Raw genomic sequence first — 26,981 nt, 5'->3', positions numbered from 1 at the left:
AGATTCCTCCATTTTTAGTAGAATTAACTAGAGTTCCTCCAGTTTCAGAGGAGGTTTAATAGGGAAAACAATTTTGACCATAACTAGAGAAAAATTCGACCAAATGGAGATGAGGAAAAGGTGTTCGTAGCTTATTTGGGAATTCTGAGCACATTGAAGCAAGTTTCAGGAGCAGCAGAGCATTGTAAATAGAAATTTTCCCATATTAAGCTAATACAAAGGCCCAAGCCATGGAAGTTGGACCAAGGAGATGTAGCCCAAGAGGGGTGAACTCTTTCATCAAAACACTATGTTAAGTGTTCAATTTGATGGTTTGTTGTAATTTTAATTATTGTTGTTTAGCACTTGTTTTTCATGTTATTTGGCTCATGAACTTAACATAAAACTTGATAAAATTTACCTATTTTCATTCACAAACACCATAAGAGAACCTATGCACATGAAGCAATTGACAAGCAATTATTTTTAAATCTGAAGTTGAAATTAGCACAACAAAACTAACATTCAATAATAGATCATTTGATAAGAAGTGACCATAGTCAAAGGTGACTCATGGTCCTCCTTTTGAAGAAAGGGTGGATAGAAAGCTTAGAATAGGCTCATCCACCCACTCATCTGAATAGTAACCAAGAATGGATGAAAAGATAGAGATAATTTGTCTTGTCCTTTGAGGGAACATAGAAGAGGGATATGGGGGATTTTTCTTAGGGAGTTGAGAGTCTTCAGGGAGGAAGATTTCAAAAATGGTAGCTCTCTAGGGGAAAGTTAACTTCTGGTAAATTTCTCTGAGAGCTTCAATGGAGAAAGGGGAGAGGGAATCACAGTGGGGAACCTACAACATTTGATTTATGCTGTCAGTTGTGATGGTGAAGAGAATTTCACCATTTGGGGAGATAATTTCCCTCTTTCTTGCAAGGTAAGAGGCTTGGCATCTTAGAAAGAATTATGGAAAATGATAGGATTGGGGAACAACAAACAGAGGAAGTTTGGATTGCCATAGGTGTATCTCATCATATTGTTCAAGGAAATTATCCCGAAACCAACAGCGTAATTCGAAAAGGTCAAATTCACACTGTGTTTCAGTGATTTTGTAATCTCGGTCTACGAGTGGGGTAACGTCTAAGTTGATAGGGGGAGTGAGCATCGGATTGACTATCGGGGCATCATTAGGTGCCATGGCAGTTGCAGATTGAATAGAGGAAGGGTGAAACAAAAGGAATGGGCAATGTATTCAATAATTTGTGGGAAGTGACAGTGGTAGATGTTTGTATATTCACTAGAGACAAGCCACTGAAATGTTGGTGTAAGATCAGAGCACAGAGGGGTGGGAGAAATATGAATGAGCAAGGGAGAAAAGGTGTAATCGCAGAGGTTAATTTCATATTTATCAGCCATGAATTGGCCTTAACTATTGGATTAACGGTCTTTACCTGGCATTAATGTATGATTTAACCCCGTATATAAATTAGCTGCATACAAATTCTAAAAAAACATAAAATAAACAATGGTGAGAGCATAACACATAAAACAAATATACACAAAAATTTTCCCTTGGATCCCAAAACTAGGACTACCAGATTTATTTTTCATTATATTCCTTTCAATGTTACAATACATATATATACATGCTGGAGCATCCATAAACCCCAAACCATTGACCCTGGATTAGAACATAACCGTAGTTCCCTTGACCAGATCCACAAAATACCATGGACTGAAAACCATCGTGCCCAAAACCATGTGTGAAAACCATGCACAAAACCATAGGTAGGTTCGCCCACCTAATATAGGATCCAAAAAAAAAAATCCCAGGGTGCTGTCCCGAACCCCATAGATGGGGGCTACTGCCCCCCTCAAACCTCCCGTACAGGGGGTGTTGTCGCCCCCCCATATGACCCCCCTCTAACACCCCAGTTTGACTACTAGGGCTAGTCATGGAAAGAATATAACACAACCCAACATTCTCCCACTTGTTGTTTTCTTTCCATAAGGGGCCACAAGAGAGCTTAGTTATTTATCCAGCCTTGCAATGCCCATTGTTTCTCTACACCAAGAGAACTTCTCAGAGCTCACGTATTTTTCATTGCATCTGCGGTATTCTTCAAAGTGTCCACCTTTACGAGCAACAACTTTTCGTCTTCTATCATATCCCTCATAAAGTGATACTGAACATCAATGTGCTTTGTCTTTGAATGGTAATCAGGGTTCTTTGCCAAGAAAATTGCACTTTGGCTGTCATAGTCTATCCTTATAGCTCGTTGTACTAACCCCATACTTTAACACAATCTATGCAACCAAACTGCTTCCTTGCTTGCATGAGTGGTTGCATTGTATTCTGCCTCTATAGTTGACAGTGCCACTACAGATTGTCTCTTACTCATCCAAATGATTGCACCTCCAAATAGGTTAAACACATACCCATTTGTAGATCTTCTCTTATCCAGATCTCCAGCCTAGTCTGCATAAACAAAGCCACGGATATCCAAAACTTTGTCCAATCCTGGTATTCCTTGGTAGCATAAACCATAATCGTTAGTGCCACGCAAATACCTAAAAACCCGTTTCACTGTTGTCCAATGCTCCTTCCCTAGTTTTTTCATAAACCTTCTCAATACTCCCACTGCATGTGCAATGTTTGGTTTAGTACAGACCATCGCATACATCAGACTACCGACTGCACTTGCATATGGAACATGGGACATGTCCTCTTCCTCTTCTTGTGTCTTAGGACATCGTTCAGTAGATAACTTTACACCTACAGGAATAGGAACCTTCACTGGTTTACTATCCTACATATTAAGCCTCTACAATATTCTCTCGACATATTTCCTCTGGTTTAACCAGAGCTTCCTCTTTTCTCAATCTCTTTTAATTTCCATGCCCAAAATATAGTTTGCAGCACCAAGATCTTTCGTGTCAAATTTGGAGGACAATTGGGTCTTCAAATCCCAGATAATTTCCTTTTCATTTCCAACAAGCAACATATCATCCACATACAAGACCAGATAAATAACACGGTCATCAATTAATTTAAAATACACACAGTGATCTGTTTTGCTTCTGGTGAAGCTAAGTCCCCATATAAATGTATCAAATTTCTGATACCACATACTTGGCGATTGTTTTAAACCATACAGAGACTTTTTTAACTTGCATACCAGTTCTTTCTTACCCTTCACTGCAAAGCTTTCAGGTTGCTTCATATAGATCTCTTCTTCCATATCCCCGTGAAGAAATGTTCTCTTCACATCCATTTGTTCTACCTCAAAATCAAAAGCAGCAACAATAGATAAAAGTAATCTAATAGAATCTACCTTGGAGACAGGAGAAAAAATATCACCAAAATCAATTCTCGGCACCTGGGAATAACCTTTTGCTACCAACTGAGCTTTGTATTTCTCCACCTTTCCTTCTGGATTTGTCTTCTTCTTGAACACCCATTTGCTGCCAATGGGTTTCCTTCCAACCGACAACTCCACCAGATCCCAAGCCTCATTTTTGTGCAAAGACGTCATTTCATCAACCATGGCCCCTTTCCAGAGTTTGCCATCCTCTGAATCTACTTCTTCCTTCGCAGTTCTGGGATCATCATCAGTAATAGATAAAGAAAAATTTGAACAGAAAGCAGATGGACTATACCTTTTTGGCTGCCTTCTTTCTCGAACTAATCTTCTCACAATAGGAGTTTGTGGCTCTTCATCTTTTGATTTCTCTTCTACTGTAGAGTCTGATTCTTCCTCCTTTAGCTCAAACTCTATCTTCTCAGGTTATTTTGATGGGACTTCATGTTTAATAACATCTTTCACCTCTCTAAACACCACATATCAATTGTACACAACCTTCCTTGTTACTGGGTTCCAAAACTTATAACCCTTTAAACCATCTGTTGGGCATCAAATCCCCCCACAGCAGATTTTGGGGCTCAAATCCCAAGTTTTGGTCAAAGGCTTTGTAAGACTCCGCGAATGGTGGGCGCGGAGCGCGAAGTAGAGGTTAAGTCATAGAGCTATCCACCCTAAAGTAATGTAATGTAATGTAAAGTCATGTTGGCCTACCCATGGTCTGCAGACCATGGGATTATATAAATAGAGAGAGGCTCTAAGTTGTAAAGGGAGTAGAAGATAGAGTGAGTAGCGAAGGAATGGTTTGAGCTTAAAGTAGGATTCTAAGTGTATTAGGTCGCAGTAGTAGGAAGAGGCTCTGCAGCTGAGTGCGCAGAGGCCTAGTAGAGTCCGCAGCTGAGTGCGCGGACCCCTACAGCTGAGTGTGCAGGGCAGAATCAAGTCTGTAATTGGGACAAAAAGCTAATAAAGAGAAGTTTATCCTCATTCTTTGCATCTAGTTTTGAATCGTTATTCTATTGTTATGCATTACTTTTACTTTGTTTATTTCCTACATGCAGTTGAATAAATGCTTGTATGGTTTAGAATACTTATATATGAAAATAATCTAAGTAATCAGCTAACAGTGCATAATTAGGAAAGACTTGGGTAAATAACAAGGATCGCACTGTGCATAGGACTACGCAAAGACATCATTGCAGGCCGCGAGGTGCCCACTGGTGCGCGTAGCACAGTGAGCACGAAGGTTGGACTGCGTACCAATCCCAACATATCAGACATCCCCAGGGTGCGGAAACCTGGTTCTAGCACCCTCCCATACTACTTCGGGTGAGACCTCAGTCCGCGCTCCACGGACTATTGCCAAAAGGGCCAGTAGTACTAAGATTTTCTTGGCTAAATCACCTCTGAACTTGGGTCAGGCCCCACTAAGCCAACAAATGGTTCCGTTGCCAGGACCGTGATCTACATAAAGGATGTTTGATGTCGTGCCACTAGAATCCAAGAAAGAAAGGGATTGAAGAGTGGTTGGACAAGAAGATTCACGAGTTCGTGGCGTAGGAAAACAGAAATCCGCGAGTATCTAAGGAATAGTGGTTGGATCGCTACTTGTACACTAAAATCCACGAAATTTTCTTTGCATCTTTTCCGTCTGAACTGTATGAGTGGATCGCAAAGCTAGCAGACAGCCAGGGAAGGTGTAGGCTCAACAAACCAATAGTGTGGACTCCAAAATTAGTGCGTAGACTAGAAGCCTCACAAGATAAGCTAGCACGAGCTGTGGACCACTGGCTCAACCGAATAATAGGAGGATTTATTACTAAGTTCGTGGTAGACATGACCGTCAGCTACAGTGAGGCAGAGTGACGTTTTCTCAAAGGACCGCGAGGTAAGTATATTAAATCTTTGAACACTTGGATTAAGATGTTGTTGTGTGAAAAGCGGGTTATGCGAATAAATTAATGTTTGGGACTACATGAAGCAGAAAGATATACAAAAGCGGAAGTAGGGAGGAGTTGGAAAGCAGTCCCTTAATTTCACCCTTGCGGGAAAGCAAGGAGGAGCTCACGAAAGTCTCTCCGAGAAGTGCGGTCAGTCTGATAAGACAGAGAATTCCACGTTTACCACCCCCACCCACACCGCCACCCATTTCACCCTCCTCACCTCCATCTCCACCCACTCCACCTCCGCCACCACCACAGTTCAGTATGGCGAGTGCGATCAAACTACCAGTATTCAGAGGAGTACGGAATGAAGATCCAGACCAATTCTGGTTTGTGGTAAGAGCAGTATGGGAAGCACAAGGCATCATGGATGATAATATTAAAAAAGCTACGCTGGTAAGTGCAATGCATGATCGCGCATTAACGTGGTATATCAAGCATTCTAATGATCACCTGAACGCAGGAATTGTAGAGATCCAGACCACGCTGAATATGGAATTTAGCAAGCCAAAGTCAGAAACACAATCAATCATCAGGTTTAAGCAGATCGTGATGCTCCTAGGCGAGACCCCCTGGGATTTGGACCAAAGGCTGAAGAGTACGATCCGTGAAGCCAATATGATTTTAACAGATGCACAGCATCGCGCATGGTTTTTGGCCTCACTTACACCACACTTAAGGACGGTGCTGTCACAACAAAAACTTTCCACCCAGGCCGAAGCATTGGAGATGGCAATGAGGTTTCATGAGACCCCTATACAAGACCCTGGGTTGGGAGTCCAAAAAATCCACATGCAACTGCAGAATCTGTGTCTAGAGATGCAAAGTTTGAAACAAGACAGGACAACTCGATCGGAGGTGCGCGAGGAAGTATGGTGCATAAAATGCAAAGGCCAAGGGCACAACAAGGACCATTGTCTAGTGTTCGCGAACTACTTGGCAGGGGGAGGGCCAATGCCATTAAGACCGGAGGCACAGGTGGGGCCAAGCGCAGCGTCTGCATTATGGTGCGCGATCTGCCAAATAGGAGGAAAACATACCATGGATAATTGTCATCTGTTGCAGAAGTATATGCAGACGTCCCAACAATTATTTTGTAATTTCTGCAGGTCGGTAGGCCATGACGAACACACCTGCCGAAGCTATGAACTAATGATGGATCAAACTCCTACCTACAGGGTGCAGATCGAAACACGAGCCCTCAACCCAAATGCAGGGATGGCGCGCACTGGGTTTCAGGGGCGCGGTCGGGGTCGAGGTGGAATGGGACCAGGAAGGGGTCGTGAATAGATAATTTGTTACAATTGCGGAGGGCCAGGGCATTATGCCCGCGATTGTACGAACCTGACTAGGATATCATGTTGGTATTGTAATCAGTTTGATCATGAGGCAGAATATTTCCCTTCATTGATAGCGAAGATGCGCGAAAAGGGGGTACTCCAGCCCCCTCCGACCCAGAATTTACAAATGATGAGGTTTGAACCGCGCAAAGAAGACCCAAATGTAAACATGATGCTTAGGAGCGGTATGGCCATGGGAGATGATAAAGGGAAGCAGCCAGAAGACAGCACGTGGGTTCGCAAGGCTCCTACAAAGGAACCCAAGTTTGACGTAGAACGCGCAAAGGAGACATTCATGGAAGCTAAGAAGAGATTCACGGAGGCCTCCACTTTAGGTAGTAAGGATCAACTAGAACCAAGGATGGATCCTTCAATGCTCACTACCTTTCTAGAGACATGCATGAAACTGTTGCGTGACAACAAGGCAGTCAAAGGGCTACAGGAACTTATCACTAGGTGCGCGGGGTCAGGACAACCATGCGTGGTCCGAAAATTTGGAAAGCATGCATTGCGCATAGAAATGGAGATGAGGTTGACTGCGCAAATAGGTGAGTATGAAATGGATCAAGTAATCCTGGATCTGGGTTCAGACGCGAATGTACTACCAAAGAAAACATGGGAACACATGGGCAGACTCACATTATAATGGTCCCCTATTCGGTTACGAATGGTGAACCAACAAAAGATTTCTCCCATGGGAAGATTGCAAGGGGTGACAGTTGATATTGAAGACGCAAGCGTGTAGGCGGATTTTGAAGTGATAGAGATTATCGATGAAAATAATTCCTATCCCACACTATTAGGAATAGATTGGGCTGCCGATATGAACGGAGTCATAAATCTGAAGAAGCGCAAAATGACCTTTGAGAAAAATTCACTATGCGTAGTAGTACCATTGGACCAAGCCAAAGGAGCGCGATACACAGAACCGGTGTGTGATGACGATAGTGATGACGATCTCGACTATATTTACAAGATAACTACACAAGGAGAGGATTGGGTGAATCCAACTGCAGATGGAAGGATTTCATGGGAGCGCGGAAGCTCCTGCACTTCGATTTAGATGAAGAGATAGAGCGATGGCAGAATCGGCTGCACGAAGTAACAACGCTGAACTGCAACATGATGATCAGGTCACTGCATTGCGTAACAACAGAGGCAAGGGAGATGCCGGCATATGATGGATTGTCAATAGTGGATGAATTTCTGAGAAAATTTGAAAGTGTCGTACCAGAACAGCAGCGGTTCGATGCATTGAAGTGGGCACTGCATGCAACACCTGCACAATGGTGGGGTACGCATCAAGGAACTTTTGAAGACTGGCACAAATGCAGAAGGATGATGCGCTTGCAGTTTGGAAAACCCCAAGTACGACTAGTAGACAAATATGACGGATGAGATGATCCACGCACGCACCTCGCGAAATGGACCAAGGTCTACGGGGAAGAGCCACAGCCTGAATGGGTGCACCTATTCTACCATACCCTGGATGTCATACCCATGAATTGGTATACAGAGACAGAGCTATGCCATGGTACGAGCGAATGGGATGTCTTGCGCGAGGGATTCTTGTTAACATTCACATTTGAAGATCGTTGGTCAAATACTGTGGACGATGCGCTACAAGCAGTGAAAGCCGCTATCTTTAAAATACCACAGGAGAAAATGGAGGTACTTCAGCCAGAATGGGCGATACAGTTAAGTAGCGCACTGAAGTGTTATAACGTAAATGTCGAAGAGGATGATAAGGACCCATGAAACATTAACATTTCAGAAACGGAAGGCTCTCGCGAGATTCACCGACCATCACTTGAAGACCCCGACATCACCATGCCGCTAAAAACAAAGCAGGTAAACATTAGCACAGAAGTAGAGCCAAAGTACGCGATGCTTGGGGACTATTGGGAAAATGCTACGGTAGATAAGGTTGTTGAGTTACTCCATGAATACCAAGACTTGTTATCGACCAAAATTACAGACTTAAAAGGGATCATTGGCAACTTAGGGGTGATGAAGATCACTCTGAAACCGGACGCGAAGCCAGTTAAGCAGTGACCTTACCTTTTGAATCCAAAGTATAAAGAAAAGGTCCACGACGAATTAGACAAAATGCTCGCAGCGATAATTATTGAACCAGTAGAAGAATTCGACTGGTTGAGTCCTACGATAGTGCAGGAGAAAAACCAGAAAGGCGAAATAAGAATATGCGTGGACCTCAGGAAGCTTAATGATGCCTTTGTACATGATCCATTCCCAACACCAATCACAGATGAAGTATTGGAAAGTTTTGGTGGTCAGGAAGCTTACTCATTCACGAATGGCTTCTCAGGGTACCATCAGATCAAGATTGCGCCAGAAGATAGGAGCAAAACAACCTTCTCAACAGAATGGGGCTGCTTTCAATACACCATTACGCCCTTTGGACTGAAGAACGCGCCAGCTATATTTTCGCACGTCGTGGTGGCCGCGTTCAAAGAATACATCCACAAGTTCTTGGAGGTCTATTTGGATGATTGGACTATCTTTGGATTAGTTAAACACCATGTATCGAGCTTACGTTTGATGCTGGATACTTGTCGCTAACACCAGATTGCGTTGAATCTTAAGAAGTGCACCTTCCTCATTCCCTTTCGAAACCTACTGGGACATGTGGTCTATAAACAAGGCCTGATGGTGGACCCTGCAAAGATTGCCGTTATTCTAAATTTGGAAGAACTGCGAAGTGTTAAACAACTGTGCGCTACTTTGGGGCACACTGGATACTATAGAAAGTTCATCAAAATTTATGCCCAAATAACAGTGCCAATGGAAAAGCTATTGAAAAAGGATGCTACATATTGTTGGAATGATGATTGCATGAAAAGTTTGGATGTCCTCAAGGAGAAACTGGCATCCGCTCCCATCCCGATCTTCCCAAAATGGGAAGTGGAATTTCATGTCCATGTTGATGTGTCGTGTATTGCGCTAGGAGTCGTATTCACGCAGGAAGGCGCAGAGGGCGTGGATCACCCGATCGCGTTCGCAAGTCAGAGACTGTCCAAAGCTGAAAAGAACTACTCTACTACTAAGCACAAAGGGCTGGCAATGGTGTACATGCTCCAAAAATACTGACACTATTTACTTGGCGGACATTTCAAGATGTATACCAATCATTCTACGTTAAAATACCTGGTGAACAAGCCTGTGTTGGGGGGGCGCATATGTAGATGGCTTTTACTATTTCAAGAATATGACTTTGAGGTCATCGTCAAGCCGGGATGCCTAAATGCAGGGCCAAATCACTTCTCACGAATTGAGATGGGCGAGGAACCAACAAATTTGGAGGGACTACTTGATGCACAACTCTTCATAATGCGCGTCGCGGATGGCCACTTCGAGGATATAATCCATTTTTTAACAACAGGGACTACACTGAAGGAATACTTAGTCCAATAGAAGAAGGAATTAGCGGTGCACGCGGCAGAATTTTCTGTCATCACAGGGCACCTCTACAAAATGGGAAATGATGAGACATTGCGAAGATACGTACCTAAATTTGAACAAGGTTAGATCCTTGCAGAAGCACATGGGAGTGCTGCAGGAGGACACCATGCAGGACGCGCGACTGCATAGAAGATTCTGCGTGCAAGGCTATGGTGGCCAACCTTGCACCAGGATTCGAAAGCGCACTGTCAGGCCTGCGACATATCTCAAAGGACTGGGAAACCATCATGAAGGGATGAGATGCCACTAAATCCACAAATGACATTGCAGCCGTTAAAAAAATGGGCAATCGACTTTGTGGGACCGATCAAACCCCAGGGAAAGGCATGTGCACACTACATCATCACCGTGACGGAGTACCTAACACGATGGGCGGAAGTGCAGCCGGTCAAGGACTGCACGGCTGCTACAACTACGAAGTTTTTGTTCAAAAACATGTTGACATGATTTGGTTGTCCAAAAATATTAATGAGTTACCACGGAACACATTTCTTGAATGAAACCATTAGCGCGCTCACAGAGGAGTTCCAGGTGTATCATCAGAAAAGTACACTGTACCACCCACAAGCCAATGGAATAGTAGAAGCATTCAATAAAATACTAGAGACTGCGCTGACCAAAGTATGTAACGCACAGCAGAATGATTGGGACCTGCACGTACCCATTGTGTTATGGGCGTACAGGACAACATGCAAGAAATTGATGGGACAGACACCATTATGGAAGCAGTCATGCCAATGGAATACATCATACCCAGTTTGTGAATAGCAACGCTCACAGACATGATGGATCATGAAGAAAGGCTCGCGCAATTAGAAGAACTCGAGGAAGAATGGTTTGTGGTCGAATTTCACCAGCATGTACAAAAGTAGCGTGAAAAATACTGGCATGACCACCATATCAAGTTGCGCACCTTCAAGGTAAATGATTTAGTGCTACTATATGACGGCAAGTTCGAAAAATTTCCGGGAAAATTCAGAATGCACTGGTTGGGACCATATGTGGTAAAAGAGGTCACAGACAGAGGCGCGGTCCAGCTAGTTAAACTCAATGGAGAATCCTTCCCAGGTAAAGTCAACGGCAACCGCTTGAAACCCTACGGGTGGGCCAAATCTATGACTAACCGGACGAAGCATAGTCTTCGTGGCCCAAGGAGCTAGACAAGGGCGCGAGACTATAAACACAAGCACCAGAAGTTGGTACCAAGGAAAGGACATGAGTTAGACACAGATGATTCTGAAGCAGGAATGCAGCAGGTCCAACCAATAGCAAAACAATGCATCGCGGACCTCCGAGCAGTACGAGAAAAGTTGGAGGGGTTCCATGCCAATATCGTTGCACCAGTAGAGTGACTCGGGACGAGTCACGATGATTGTGTTGGGGGCCTGTTGGGCATGGAATCCCCCCACAACAGGTTTTGGGGCTCAAAGCCCAAGTTTTGGTCAAAGGTTTTGTAAGACTCCACAAATTGCGGGCGCGGAGTGCGAAGTAGAGGTTAAGTCATAGGGTTGTCCACCCTAAAGTAATGTAATGTAATGTAAAGTCATGTCAGCCTACCCATGGTCCACGGACCATGGGATTGTATAAATAGAGCGAGGCTCTAAGTTGTAAAGGGAGTAGAAGATAGAGTGAGTAGCGAAGGAATGGTTTGAGCTTAGAGTAGGATTCTAAGTGTATTGGGTCGTAGTAGTAGGAAGAGGCTCTGCAACTGAGTGCGCAGAGGCCTAGTAGAGTCCGCAGCTAAGTGCGTGGACCCCTACAACTGAGTGCATAGGGTAGAGTCGAGTCTGTAATCGGGACAGAAAGATAATAAAGAGAAGTTTAACCTAATTCTGTGCATCTAGTCTTGAATCTTTATTATGTCATTATGCATTACTTTTAATCTATTTATTTCTTGCGCGCAGTTGACTAAATGCTTGTATGGTTCAGAATACTTATATATGAAAATACTCTAAGTAATTAGCTAACAATGCTTTATTAGGAAAGACTTGGGTAAATAACAAGGATCGCGATACTCATAGGACTGCGCGAAGACAACATCGCAGGCCGCGAGGTGCCCACTGGTGCGCATAGCACGATGAGCGTGAAGGTTGGACCACGTACCAATCCCAACATATCAAACGCCCCCAGGGTGTGGAAACCTGGTTCTAGCACCCTCCCATACTACTTCGAGTGAGACCTCAATCTGCGCTCCGCGCACTGTTGCCGAAAGGGCCAGTAGTACCGGGATTTTCTTGGCTAAATCACCTCTGAACCTGGGTCAAGCCCCACTAAGCCAACACCATCCTTATACCCAATAAAGATGCACTTTTCATATTTACTATCCAACTTTTTTCTTTTCTCCTTTGGAACATGTACATATGCATCACATCCAAATACCCCCAGATGTAAAAGAGAAGGTTTCTTACCAGTCCATACCTCTTGTGGAGTCTTGTCCTCCAATGCTAATGAAGGTGATCTGTTGAGTAGGTAACATGCAGTCTCCACCGCCTCTACCCAGAATTCCTGTCTTAAACCGGCACCACTGAGCATGTTTCTTGCCCTTTCCATTAACATCTTGTTCATTCTTTCTGCAACTCCATTTTGCTAAGGTGTGTATGGAGTAGTCTTTTGTCATGCTATACCACACTTCTTACAGAACTCTTAAAATTCCTTCTTGCAAAACTCTCCACCATTATCTGTCCTCAACACCTTTATCTTCTTCTCTATCTGGTTTTCCACCAGAGACTTAAATTCTTTAAATCTGTCAAAGACTTCAGATTTCTTCTTGAGGAAATATATTAATGTATTCCTTGAGAAGTCATCTATAAATGATACATAGTACACAGACTTACCCAGTGATGGAACCGACATAGGTCCAAACACATCACTGTGCACAATCTTTAATATTTGTTTCACCCTCTTACCACCAGAGGGGAAACACACCCGATTCTACTTCCCATATACACAATTTTCACAGAAATCAAAATCCAAAGATATATTAGTCATACCTTCTACCATACCTTTACTATGAAGTATTCGAAGGCCCTTGTCTCCAATATGTCTAAGCCTTTGATGCCATAACATGGTCTTTTCTCCATATACCACTAGATTTTCTGCTCCACTTTCAGGAACCATGGCACTATTGCACCCATCAATAACAGTGATACCTTGCAGCTTGTACAGAGTTCCAATCCAAACTCCCTGCATTAATACTAGTGCTCCCCAAACCGTCTTGTAGGTATCTTTCTCGAACACTGTTTTTACACCTACAACATCTAGCTTGCTTACAGAAATCAGATTTCTAGCCAATGCAAGAATGTGAAGAACACATGAAAATGTTCTAATCCTTCCACCTTGCAACTTCAACTTTACTTTTTCGTGACCAACGATTCTAGCCTTCCTATCATCCCTAAGAAGACATCACCACCATCGTATTTCTCATACTCCCAGAACCACTCTCTATGGGGAGTGAAGTGAAAGGATGCACCTGAGTCAATCAACCATGCCTCATGATCTACATGTGTACTTGAAGAAGAAGACAAGTACACACCCCCACCTTCATCTAAGGTGGCTTTTGCCTCTGCAGAAGGAGCATCATCAGATCCCTTTCCTTTGTCAGGAGCTTTAGATTTACAGTCCCTTTTGTAGTGCCCTTTCTTTCCGCATTTCCAGCACACCTTTACAAATTTTCCTGGAGATTTAGATCTCCCTCTAGATTTAGATCTCCCACTCAAGGACTTATTTTTGTTTCTATTCTGGGACCATCCTTGTACAGACAAGGCATCGCCATTCTGGCTCTCCATATTTTTCCGTCTCATCTCCTCTGTCAGCAAGGATGATATTATTTCATCAAACTGCAAGGTAGTTGCATTGCTACCTATGCAATAACCAGACTATCCCACGAATCTGGTAGAGAACACAACAAACTAATGAACTTATCTTCATCTAAAATTTTAATATCAACAAACAATAATTGGCTTACCACTGTATTAAATGCATTCATATGCTCTGTGACCAAGTCTCCATCTTTCATCCTCAGGTTATACAGCTTTTTTCGTAGGACGGTTTATTCACCAGAGACTTAGATTAGTACAAAGTCCCTAACTTGTCCCACAGAGCCTTCATCATAGCTTCCCTGGACACATTCAACAATACTGAATCTGAGACAAACAACCGTATTGTGCTCTTTTTCTTCCGATCCAACTTCTTCCATTCTTCATCGAACACTCCTGTTGGTTTAGTACCTGGTTCTACTGCGATCTACTGATCTTTATCCACCATCAGATCCTCCATCTTGATTTTCCACAACTCAAAACTCTGACCATTAAATTTCTCAATCTCTATCTTTCCACTACTCGCCATCTTCTTTCACCACCAAAATTGATCCCACAGATCTCCCACTGAACAAGGTCTACCACATGCCCGAGCAAAACCCCTCAGCAACAAAGGCATCTCCTTGAAGCCAAAACAACTCTGATACCAAATGTAGGTTTTAACCCTGTACAAAAATTACCTATATACGAATTTAAAAAAAAAAAACAAAAAATAAACAATGGCGAGAGCATAACACATCAAAAAAATATACATAGAGATTTTCCCCTGGATCCCAAAGTCGGGACTACCAGATTGATTTTTCATTATATTCCTTTCAATGTTAGAATACATATATATACATGCCGAAGAATCCATAAACCCCAATCCATTAACCTTGGATTAGAACATAACTGTAGTTCCCTTGATTGAATCTACAAAATACCATGGACCGAAAACCATCGCGCTCAAAACCATGTGTGAAAACCATGCACAAAACCATAGGTAGGTTTGCACACCTAATATAGGGTCCAAAAAAAAAATTCACAGGGCGATTTCGCCCCCCTCTAGCCCCCCAATTTGACTACTAGCACTAGTCGTCGAACGAATATAACACAACCAAACAATTAATTCCTGTAATGGCATGGGCAAACGAATATGGAATTTATGGAGGTTGCAACGGTCTCATACATGGCGATTGGGGATTGGTGGACAAATGGAGCGGGACCATTGGCGGGAGTGACAATGATAAACGTAGGTGGCATGATGGGAGTGGTGGCGGAGATGGGATGTTGGGGCAACACATGGCGGGAAGTTGGGATGGAAATATTGCTTTCGGAGTAGGGGGGCGGTGGTATTCGGTTTGTGGAGGGGGGCGTCCAAAATCACATCATGGCGACACGTAGGGGGGTGGTAAATCTCTTTTCGGATCCCCCCTGTCGTTAAACTTTATTGTTTCGCGGGGGTTCGAAATCACATGGTGGCGACATGTAAGCGGGTGGTAAACCACTTTTCGCACTCCCCCCCCTGTCGTTAAACTTTATTGTTTTGGGGGGGTGGGGGGGTACGAAACCTATCGTGGGCCATCAGATCAATGTTATGTGAGATCGGGGAGGGGGGGAAATGGGGGGATGTTAACACCGGGGGGCCACACAATATGTTTTAAGCTCATGAAATATAACCCAAGGTCCAAAACTTAGGACAACGAACCAATTCAGACTTATTACATCAAAAAGCTTTATTTTCCTATCTTAATGCTATTCTAATGCAAATGAGGGTGCATTTGAGCATGCAAACCCTATCATTTTTTCCTTTTAAAGAGACAAATAGTATGTATTTCAAAACTGAACTAATATAATCAACTAACTTAATCCAGATTATTTATTTGGATTAACTTTATTCACCTATTCTTCCTATCTAATCTTAGCCAAGATTAAATTGTTTGGCTAAGTTATTCATTCTAACCTAATTAACAAAAATTGAAAGAGCTTGAGCATGATTAAACTGTATGTCTCAAGCAGAAAGGTATTGTGGCATTTTAAACAAGTTGCACACAATTTCACAAATTTATTCTTTACAAAGAGAAAAGGCTAGAAGTGGCACTTAAGCTAGCATCACTTTCATGTTTATTCATTTTTTGTGGAGTTCATTTATCATTTCTTTTCTTTTCTCTTTTTTTCTATTTTTTGTATTTATACCTTTTTCATTTTTTATTTTCATTTTTCTATCCTTTTTTTTTGGAAATCATTTGCAGAAAGATATATTATTTACAATCTGAAATACTGAAAGAAATTACTCAATTATCAATTGATCCTATAAATTATAGGACCCTAACAGTGGCTCCAGCTGGGGATGGCACTTCCCGGTGAAGTATCAAGAACATCGTAGCCTAGTAGCCTTGAATCCTCATCTTCAGTATTTGTTGCATCTAGTTTTTCTACTTTCTCTAGTTATGGAGGCAAAATGCCTCAAATCTCAGGGCCTTCTCCATAGACTTCAACTTTGAGACATAAGCTACCCACTCATGACAGTAAAAAAGTAAATGGTACCAACAATGAGTGTGATAAAAACACTTTGTTAGGCCTGAAAAATATAATTCTTGAGCATTCTACCATTGACAGGTCCTCCAGGGATTTTTGTTCCATCTATGTTCTTCAGAAAAAAGGCATTGTTAACTTGATAAGAATCAATAATGTAAGGTCCCATCCACAAGTTGTCAAACTTACCATGCTTTCCTTTTTCTTCCCTTCTAGAATCCCATTTCAGAACATGATTACCGATCTGAAAGTCATCAGCTTTTGTCCTTCGGTCAAATGTTTTATTCATGCTATCTTCGATTAACTGAGTTATGTTATGAACTACTTCTCTTGTCTAATGCAAATGGATGGTCTGGTTTATTCTCCTCTATAAATCATTTGGTTCCACCTCCAATTCTTGCATCATCTTTAAAACAAGAATTCCCAATGAGGTTGGAAAAACAACATCTATCCCATAAACTAGCTGATATGGAGACATGCCTATTGACTTTTTGGTAGTAAGCCTATCTGCCCACAATGCATTAACCAGCTTGATGTGCCATGATTTTTTATTGTCCTGCAACAACTTTTTAATAATGTTAACTAAGCTTTTATTGGAGGATTCTTCCAGTCCATTTCCTTGAGGGTAATAGGTTGTAGAATGTCCCAATGTTATCTGATATTTGTTGCAAAAATCTATCATCCTTTTTGACTTGAAAGTTGCAGCATTGTCAGTAATAATCTTCCTAGGGAAACCAAATCTAGCAAGGATATTGCTCTCTAGGAACTTTATGATGATTGCATCAGAAGCTTGTCTGGTAGGTATGGCTTCTATCCATTTTGTAAAGTAATCAGTGGCTGTCAGAATCCACTTGTGTTGGGAAGATGAGGCAGGGTGGATTTCTCCTATGAAGTCAAGGCCCCATTGTTGGAAATGGGTTTCAGCAAATATAGGCCTCAAGGGTAAAGGCAAAAGTTTCTTTTTACCTTCGAATATTTGACATTTGTTGCATGAAGTAACCTTCTTTTGGATATCAGAAAATAGGGTGGGCCAGTAAAAACCTACCCTCATAATATTATTTGCATTAGTCTTCCAACACAATTTTCCACCGCAGTCTCCTTCATGGAGCTCTTGCATGACTTTATCTACTTCATTTTCCAACAAACAGTTTAGTAAAACACCACCAACATCTTTCTAGTACAGATTTTCATTCAAAATACAAAACTTAACAACTTTAATTTTGATAAATATGGCCTTTGTTTTAGTTAAACCAAGAGGATCTTGTAAATTATATAGCACATAAATAATGTCTGCATACAAGGGAGAGGTAGCAAAATCTTCTACTACCATTGGAGTCGCCAACTCATCTAGTTCATTAAATATTGCCAGAAATTTTATATTTAAAGCATGAAAGTTAGATTCAGCTATTAATTTTGCTAACCCTTTCCCTTTGATGAGTGTTGGGTTGTGTTATATTCTTTCCACGACTAGCCCACGTATTTAATCGAGAGGTTAGAAGGGGGGCAGAGCCCCCCCTTTGTTGCGCTGATTGCGTAGCGAGGGTGTCACAGGGGGTTTGAGGGGTGCAGGTAACCCCACTTTATGGTGTCCGAGGCAACACCCCGGAAAATTTTGGTTTTGGACCCTATGTTAGGTTGGGCAAACCCACCTATGGTTTTGTGCATGATTTTCGCACATGGTTTTGGACGCAATGGTTTTCGATCCATGGTTTTGGATGCGATGGTTTTTTTGGTTCATGGTATTGGATGCTTCGGCATGTATAAATATGTATTGTAACATTGAAAGGAACATAATGAAAAAGCAAGCTGGTAGTCTTGGTTTCGGGATCCATGGGAAAATCTCTATGTATATACATTTTATGTGTTATGCTCTTGCATTATTTATTTTCTGTGTTTTAGAATTCGTATGCAGGTAATTTCTGTACGAGGTTAAAACCTACATTTGGTATCAGCGCTGTTTTGGCTTCAAGGGGACACCTTTGTTGCTTAGGGTTTTTTCTCGGGCCTATGGTAGACCTTATTCAGTGGGAAATCTGTGAGATCAATTGGTGGTGAAAGAAGATGGCGAGTAGTGGAAATATAAAGATTGAGAAATTTAATGGTCAGAGTTTTGAGTTGAGGAAACTCAAGATGGAGGATCTGTTGGTGGATAAAGATCAGTGGATCACGGTAGATCCGGGTACTAAACAAATGGGAGTGTTCGATGAAGAATGAAAGAAGTTGGATTGGAAGGCAAAGAGCACAATACGATTGTGTGTCTCAAATTCAATATTACTGAATGTATCAAGGGAAGCTACGACGAAGGCTTTGTGGGACAAGTTAAGCACTTTGTACCAATCTAAGTCTCTGGTGAATAAACTGTTCCTGCAGAAAAATCTGTATAACCTGAGGATGAAAGATGGAGACTCGGTGATAGAGCATCTGAACGAATTTAATACTGTGGTAAGTCAGTTAGCATCCGTTTATATTAAATTTTAGATGAAGATAAGTGCATCAGTTTGTTGTGTTCTCTACCAGATTCGTGGGATAGTCTGGTTATTGCAATAGGTAGCAATGCAACTGCCTTGTAGTTTGATGAAATAGTCTCATCCTTGCTGACGAAGGAGATGAGACGGAAAAATATGGAGAGCCAAAATGGTGATGCCTTGTCTGTATGAGGACGGTCCCAGAACAAAAACAAAAATAAGTCATCGAGTAGGAGATCTAAATCTAGAGGGATATGTAAATCTCCAGGAAAACCTATAAAGGTGGTGTGCTGGAAATGCGGAAAGGAAGGGCACTACAAAAGGGACTATAAATCTAAAGCTCCTGATAAAGGAAAGGGATCTGATGATGCTCCTTCTGCAGAGGTAAAAACCACCTTAGATGAAGGTGGGGATGTGTACTTGGATTCTTTAAGTACACATGTAGATCATGAGGCATGGTTGATTGACTCAGGTGCATCCTTTCACTTCACTCCCCATAGAGAGTGGTTTTGCAAGTATGAGAAATATGATGGTGGTGATGTCTTCTTGGGGGATGACAGGAAGGCTAGAATCATTGGTCGCGGAAAAGTAAAGTTGAAGTTGCAAGGTGGAAGGGTTAGAACATTTTCAGGTGTTCTGCATATTCATGCATCAGCCAGAAATCTTATTTCTGTAAGCAAGTTTGATGATGCAGGTGTAAAAACAATGTTCAAGAAGGATACCTGCAAAATGGTTCAGGGAGAACTGGTATTGATTCGGGGAGTTCGGATTGGAACTCTGTACAAGCTGCAAGGTAGCACTGTTATTGATGGGTGCAACAGTTCTGTGGTTCCTGAAAGTGGAGCAGAAAATCTAGTGGTCTCTGGAGAGAAGACCATGTTGTGGCATCAAAGGCTTGGACATATTGGAGAAAAAGGCCTTCGAATACTTCATGTTAAAGGTATGGTAGAAGGTATGAGTAATAGCTCTCTGGATTTTGATTTGTGTGAAAATTGTGTATATGGGAAGTAGAATCGGGTGAGTTTCTCCTCTGGTGGTAAGAGGGTGAAACAGATATTAGAGCTTGTGCACAGTGATGTGTTTGGACCTGTGAAGGTTCCATCACTGGGTAAGTCTATGTACTATGTATCATTTATAGATGACTTCTCAAGGAATACATGGATATATTTCCTTAAGAATAAATCTGAAGTCTTTGACAGGTTTAAAGAATTTAAGGCTCTAGTAGAAAACCAGACAGAGAAGAAGATAAAGGTGCTGAGGAAAAACAACAGTGGAGAGCTTTGCAGTAAGGAATTTGAAGAATTCTGTAAGAAGTGTGGTATATCATAGCAGAAGACTACTCCATATACACCTCAGCAAAATGGAGTTGCAGAAAGAATGAACAAGACGTTGATGGAAAGGGCAAGAAGCATGCTCAGTGGTGCCGGGTTAGGACAGGAATTCTGGGTAGAGGCGGTGGAGACAGCATGTTACTTGGTCAAAAAATCACCTTCATCAGCGTTGGAGGATAAGACTCCACAAGAGGTATGGACTGGTAAGAAACCCTCTCTTTCACATCTGAGGGTATTTGGATGTGATGCATATGTACATGTTCCAAAGGAGAAACGAACCAAGTTGGATAGTAAATCTAAAAAGTGCATCTTTATTGGGTATAAGGATGGTTTAAATGGTTATAAGCTTTGGAACCCAGTAACAAGGAAGGTTGTGTATAGTCAAGATGTGGTGTTCAGAGAGGTGAAAGATGTTATTAAACATGAAGTCCAACCAAAGGAACCTGAGAAGATAGAGTTTGAGCTAAAGGAGGAAGAATCAGACTCTACAGGAGAGGAGGAATCAGAAGATGAAGAGCCACAAACTCCGGGTGTGAGAATATCAGTTCGAGAAAGAAGACATCCAGAAAGGTATAGTCTATCTGCTTTCTATTCAAATTTTTCTTTATCTATTACTTATGATGATCCCAGAACAGTGAAGGAAGCAGTAGATTCAGAGGATGGCAAACTCTGGAAAGAGGCCATGGTTGATGAAATGGCATCTTTGCACAAAAATGAGGCTTAGGATCTGGTGGAGTTGCCATCTGGAAGGAAACCCATTGGTAGCAAATGGGTGTTCAAGAAGAAGACAAAAGCAGAAGGGAAGGTGGAGAAATACAAAGCTCGGTTGGTAGCAAAAGGTTATTCCCAGGTGTCGGGAATTGATTTTGGTGATATTTTTTCTCCTGTTGCCAAGGTAGCTTCTATTAGATTACTGTTATCTATTGATGCTGCTTTTGATTATGAGGTAGAATAGATGGATGTGAAGAAAACATTTCTTCACGGGGATCTGGAAGAGGAGATCTACATGAAGCAACCTGAAGGTTTTGCGGTGAAGGGTAAGAAAGAATTGGTCTGCAGGTTAAAGAAGTTTCTGTATGGGTTAAAACAGTCACCAAGGATGTGGTATCAAAAATTTGATACATTTATATGGGGACTTGGCTTCACGAGAAGCAAAGCAAGTCACTGTGTGTATTTTAAATTAATTGGTGACCATGTTATTTATCTGGTCTTGTATGTGGATGATATGTTGTTGGTTGGAAATGAAAAGGAAATTATCCAGGATTTGAAGACCCAATTGTCCTCCAAATTTGACATGAAATATCTTGGTGCTGCAAACTATATTTTGGGCATGGAAATTAAAAGAGATCGAACAAAGAGGAAGCTCTGGTTAAACCAGAGGAAGTATGTCGAGACAATATTGCAGAGGTTTAATATTCAGGATAGTAAACCAGTGAAGGTTCCTATTCCTGTAGTTGTAGAGTTATCTGTTGAACAGTGTCCCAAGACACAAGAAGAGGAAGAGGACATGTCTCGTGTTCCATATGCAAGTGCAGTCGGTAGCCTGATGTCTATGATGGTCTATACTAGACTAGACATTGCACATGCAGTGGGAGTATTGAGCAGGTTTATGTCAAAACCAGGGAAGGAGCACTAGACAACAGTGAAGTGGGTTTTTAGATATTTGCGTGGCACTAGTGATTGTGGTTTGTGCTACCAAGGAAGACCAGGATTGGACAGAGTGTTGGATATTCATGGCTTTGTTGATGCAGACTGGGCTAGAGATCTGGATCAGAGAATATTTACAAGTGGGTATGTGTTTAACTTATTTGGAGGTGCAGTCAGTTGGATGAGTAAGAAACAATCTGTAGTGGCACTATCAACTACAAAGGCAGAATACATGGTAGCCACTCATGTAAGAAAGGAAGTAGTTTGGTTGTAGAGATTGTGTTCAAGTATGGGGTTAGTACAAGGAGTAATAAGGATAGGCTATGACAACCAAAGTGCAATTTTCTTGGCAAAGAACCCCGCATATCATTCAAAGACAAAGCACATTGATGTTCAATATCACTTTGTGAGGGATATGATAGAAGACAAAAAGGTGTTGCTGGTAAAGGTGGACACTTTGAAGAATACTGCAGATGCATTGAAAAATCTGTGAGCTCTAAGAAGTTCTCTTGGTGTAGAGAAACAATGGGCATTGTAGGGCTGGATAAATGACTAAGCCCCATGTGGAAAGAAAACAACAAGTGGGAGAATGTTTGGTTGTGTTATATTCTTTCCACGACTAGGCCACATAGTTAACTGGGAGGTTAGAAGGGGGGCGGAGCCCCCCTTCGTTGTGCTGATTGTGTAGCGGGGGGGTCATAGGGGGTTTGAGGGGTGCAAGTAACCCCACTCTATGGGGTCCAGGGCAACGCCCTGGAAAATTTTGGTTTTGGACCCTATGTTAGGTTGGGCGGACCCACCTATGGTTTTGTGCATGATTTTCGCACATGGTTTTGGACGCGATGGTTTTCGGTCCATGGTTTTGGACGCGATGGTTTTTTTGGTCCATGGTGTTGGATGCTTTGGCATGTATAAATATGTATTGTAACACTAAAAGGAACATAATGAAAAATCAAATTGGTAGTCCCAGTTTTGGGATCCATGGGAAAATCTTTGTGTATATGTGTTTCATGTGTTATGCTCTCGCATTGTTTATTTTCTATGTTTTAGAATTCGTATGCAGGTAATTTCTGTACGGGGTTAAAACCTACAATGACTTTAGTGTGTCAGATTTCAATATCATATTCTAATATAACAATAATCCACTTACCCCTTTTCCCATATGGATCATTTTGAGTTAGTATATCTTTACCTACTGCACTTAGAACAAAAGCAATGATGTGTGAATGAAGAATATACACTCTAAAATCTTTTATGGCCTTTACTAGGGCAAAAGCTTACTTTTCCACAATGTCATATTTTAATGTTGCATCTCTCAAAGCTTCCCTGAAGAAAGCAATGGGATGTTCATGGCCCTCATCGTTCTTTTGTAGGAGAACTGCAACAATAGTGTGTTCTAAAGCAAATGAAAAAATTAGAAAATCTTCAGTAAAATCTGAACTAATTAACAAAGGTGCTTAAGTTAAAGCTTTCTTTACATTGTTAAATGATTGTCTTGCTTCCATGTTCCATTTCACCTCAGTATCTTTCTTTAGCATATTGGTAATATTCTTTAAAAGTTCAACTAAATTCGGAATGAATCTCCTTAGAAAATTTATCTGTCCAATAAAATATTGAACTTCCTTAATATTCTCGGGGGATTAATTTTGAGTATAGCTTCTATTCTACTGGGATCTATCTTGATTCCTTCTTTCGAAATTATGTGTCCCAACAGTTTTCCTTCTTGCAAACCGAATAATGTTTTCTTGGGGTTGAGGGAAATGCCAAATTTCCAACATTTTTCAAAAACTCTTCTCAGGTGATTTAAGTGTTCCTCATCTGTTTTCGAAAAAACAGTGATGTCATCCAGATATATAACTATGAAATGACCCATTTCATCAGCAAAAGTAAAATCCATGGCTCTCTGAAAAGTTGCTCGAGCATTCATTAGACCAAAAGGTATTTTCACATACATGAAAGTTCCCCAAGGTGTAGTGAACGTTGTTTTCTCTTAATCGTCTAGGTGTACTAAGAGCTGGTTGTAACTAGAAAAGCCATCCAACAAGGAAATCATGCTGGATCCAACTACCTTCTATAGGATGTGGTCCATCTTAGGCAGAGGGTAATTTTCCTTTAGAGAGGCTTTATTTAAATTGCAGAAATCAATGCAAATCCTGATTTCACCCGTCTTTTTTCGAGTGGGAACCAAATTGGACACCCATTTGGAATATCTCAGAGGTACTATGATTTTTGCCTCATACATTATTTTTACCTCTTTTTCAACTAGAGGCATAAGCATTGGATTAATCCTCAATTTTTGTTTAAAGGGTTTATGATCTTATTTCAATGGAATTTTATGTTGTATGATACTGGTGTCATAAGATTTTAGGTCCTCATAACTCCAGGAAAAAACATCAATGAATTCTTTGAACAATTTAATGTACTTCAACTTTTCAGCTGGGGGTAAGGATTTAGACAGTTTGATGATTTTTGGTTGAAGTTCAATCCCAATATTATGTTCCTTAACACCAGCTCCAGTGGGTTCAATTTTGGGCTTCTTAGCTACATCATTGAAATCAAATAAATCTTCTAATGGAACAAGCCCTTTAGGCAGGATGTTGTCTTTCAGTTGTAAAATATATGTTTCTTGTTTTTCTTCATCTATTTCATGCAATTCTAATTTATTTACACTAGTATGTACAATATCTTCTACATCAAATTCTATATCTATATTAGCATCTTCAAATTCATCTTTAGACTGCAAAAAGTTTTCAATATGAGCATCATCTCTAAAAACTTGCAAGTATCTAATGTTATTAGGTACAGTAGGTCTATTTTTCTCTTCGAGAGTATATGGACGAGTAGGACGAAATGGTAATTTACAAGTACTTGCCGAAGTAGCAAGACCATCAGGCAGTATATTTTGATCTCTTGAAACTGTAGACAAACTATATTTAGTGAAAGAATCTAGAAAGTCTAACACAACATGTCTATAGGTTCTCATCCTAGGATATTTTGTAGAGTATTCTCCTTTGATTTGTTTTATAACCAACTCAGAATATCCATGAACGGAAATCTGTTTCGCACCACCTTTCTTCAAGAGATGTAAACCTAAGATTAAGGCTTCGTACTCTACAACATTATTAGAACACTGAAAATTCAATTTGTATGAGTGACCTTCTGAGTAATGAGTATATGAATTAGAAACCCATACACCAGCACCAACTACTTCTTTACTCGTTGATCCATCAAAACTCAAATTCCATAAAACTTTATCTGAATTATCCTGGTCAGTGATTAATGTTTGACCATCAACATTGAGACAAAAAGAAGTATTATGATTTTGAATTTGTTCTTGTGTGCTTACATCATTGTAGAGGATAAATGAGTCTAGTTTGCCCAGTTTGATTTTATCTCTGAGGATCCCTATCAGCTATACTGATTCTATCCATCATTTTCTACGTTGTTCTCAGTAGACTCTCTAATTTATAATCAACAGAAACAAAAGATGAAGGTTCCTCTTTTATTGTTACTTTGTTTTCAGATTTTAACTTAGCTTTCTTGGCTAATAAATTAGCCTCTACTTTAAGTGTGTTTTCTTGCATATCCTCTAAGGTTGAGGGATCTCTTTCTCTCGGTTGATAGGCCATATCAACATCGAATCCTTCTGGGAAATGTATCAGGGCCAAGCCCATGGGTGGTTTAATGGCAATGGGAATTGTATTGTAAACCCTATTGAATTTGTCACAACACTCTTCTACAGTTTCATTGGGTCCTCTTTTAAGGTTTTTATAATCATTAAGGATCTTCAGAGGACTCTTTTTAATTTCCCACCTAGTTAGAAAATATTGGTGAAAAACAACAAGGTTAGTTATACTACCTTTTGCTAATTTTTTGAACCACTTTCTGACTTCTCCACCTAGGCTTTGAGTAAACAGCCTTAATTTTACATCATTCTCATCTACTTCATGCAGATCAAAAAATTCATTCATCCTATCTATGTGCTGTTGTGCAATGATAGCAATATTACCATCAAATTGGGGAATCCTAGTTTAATAGTCTTGGGGCATGTCATGCAATTGAGCAGGTAAAACCAAGGGTGCATAAAGAGCAGCCATGATATTTGGTCTTAAGGGAGGAGTAGATATAGGATTTGTGGCAACTAATTGAGTTATTACTTGTGATACTACTGGATGAGTAGTAGAAATTACAGAAGAGGTAGGGCCAACTGATGTTAAATGAATTTATTGGGAAGATGAAGCATATGTTGCAATGGTAAGAGAAGAGAGCTCAATAGACTGTTATATGTAAGATTGATGTACAACCTGATCAAGGGCTGAAAGAAGATCTTATAGTTTGTCAAATTCTCGAAGGGCTTTCTGATCCAAATCAGGTTCAACGGATGGTCTTATTGGTTTATATGGTTGAATAATGGATTCATCAACCACTGTCTGATCAATAAAAGATTTAGACTTAGTCCTGAAAATACTATGTTTGAAAGGTAGGTCAAATTGAATATCTTGAATGGTGTCGAGGTTTTCAGGAAGAGAATTGGCCCTTGAAAGGGGGCTATTGCTTCCTTGGATTTCAGCTAAACTTCTCCTTCTGAGTATTCTTTCAGGATTGTCTAAAATTTCAGGTGGGTCTGGATCAAGATTGGCTCGAGTATAAATTATTTTTGGAGCTAGATCTTTAAAATAAAAACAACCTCTAATCCTTTAATTCCAATGTCTTAATCATTAAATTTCTTGAAATAAGGATACATAAACTAGGGAAATAATATTATGATGATGAAATGAAGGATTATTTTTTTAGTCCTCATTATGGTCTCCAAAATGTTAACACTCAATAATTTTCTAAGGTTGCAGAAGAAAATCACCAAAGTAACCACAAACCAACTTTGGAAGCTAGGATCTAGCCCTCCCAACTTCAGAGAGGACTCTCTCTGTAAGATTTAAATTTGTTGGATTGAATATTAGGCTAGTTATGAAGTTTGGGGTTTGATTTGTATTTGAATGGTTGGTTGATAACTAGATTACCATTGGGCTATGGAGTTTGTTACATAAAATACAGATTGACTGTAGTGTCTACAAATAGATCTCATAGGGCAGTGTAGCCAACTG

Source organism: Pinus tabuliformis, chromosome 5_1 (genome assembly GCF_031772625.1).
Source record: "Pinus tabuliformis cultivar Carrire ecotype Pingquan chromosome 5_1, CPIR1, whole genome shotgun sequence".
NCBI classification, from domain to species: domain Eukaryota; kingdom Viridiplantae; phylum Streptophyta; class Pinopsida; order Pinales; family Pinaceae; genus Pinus; species Pinus tabuliformis.
The sequence above is the reverse complement of the archived record's forward strand: the minus strand, read 5'-3'. Positions refer to the sequence as shown.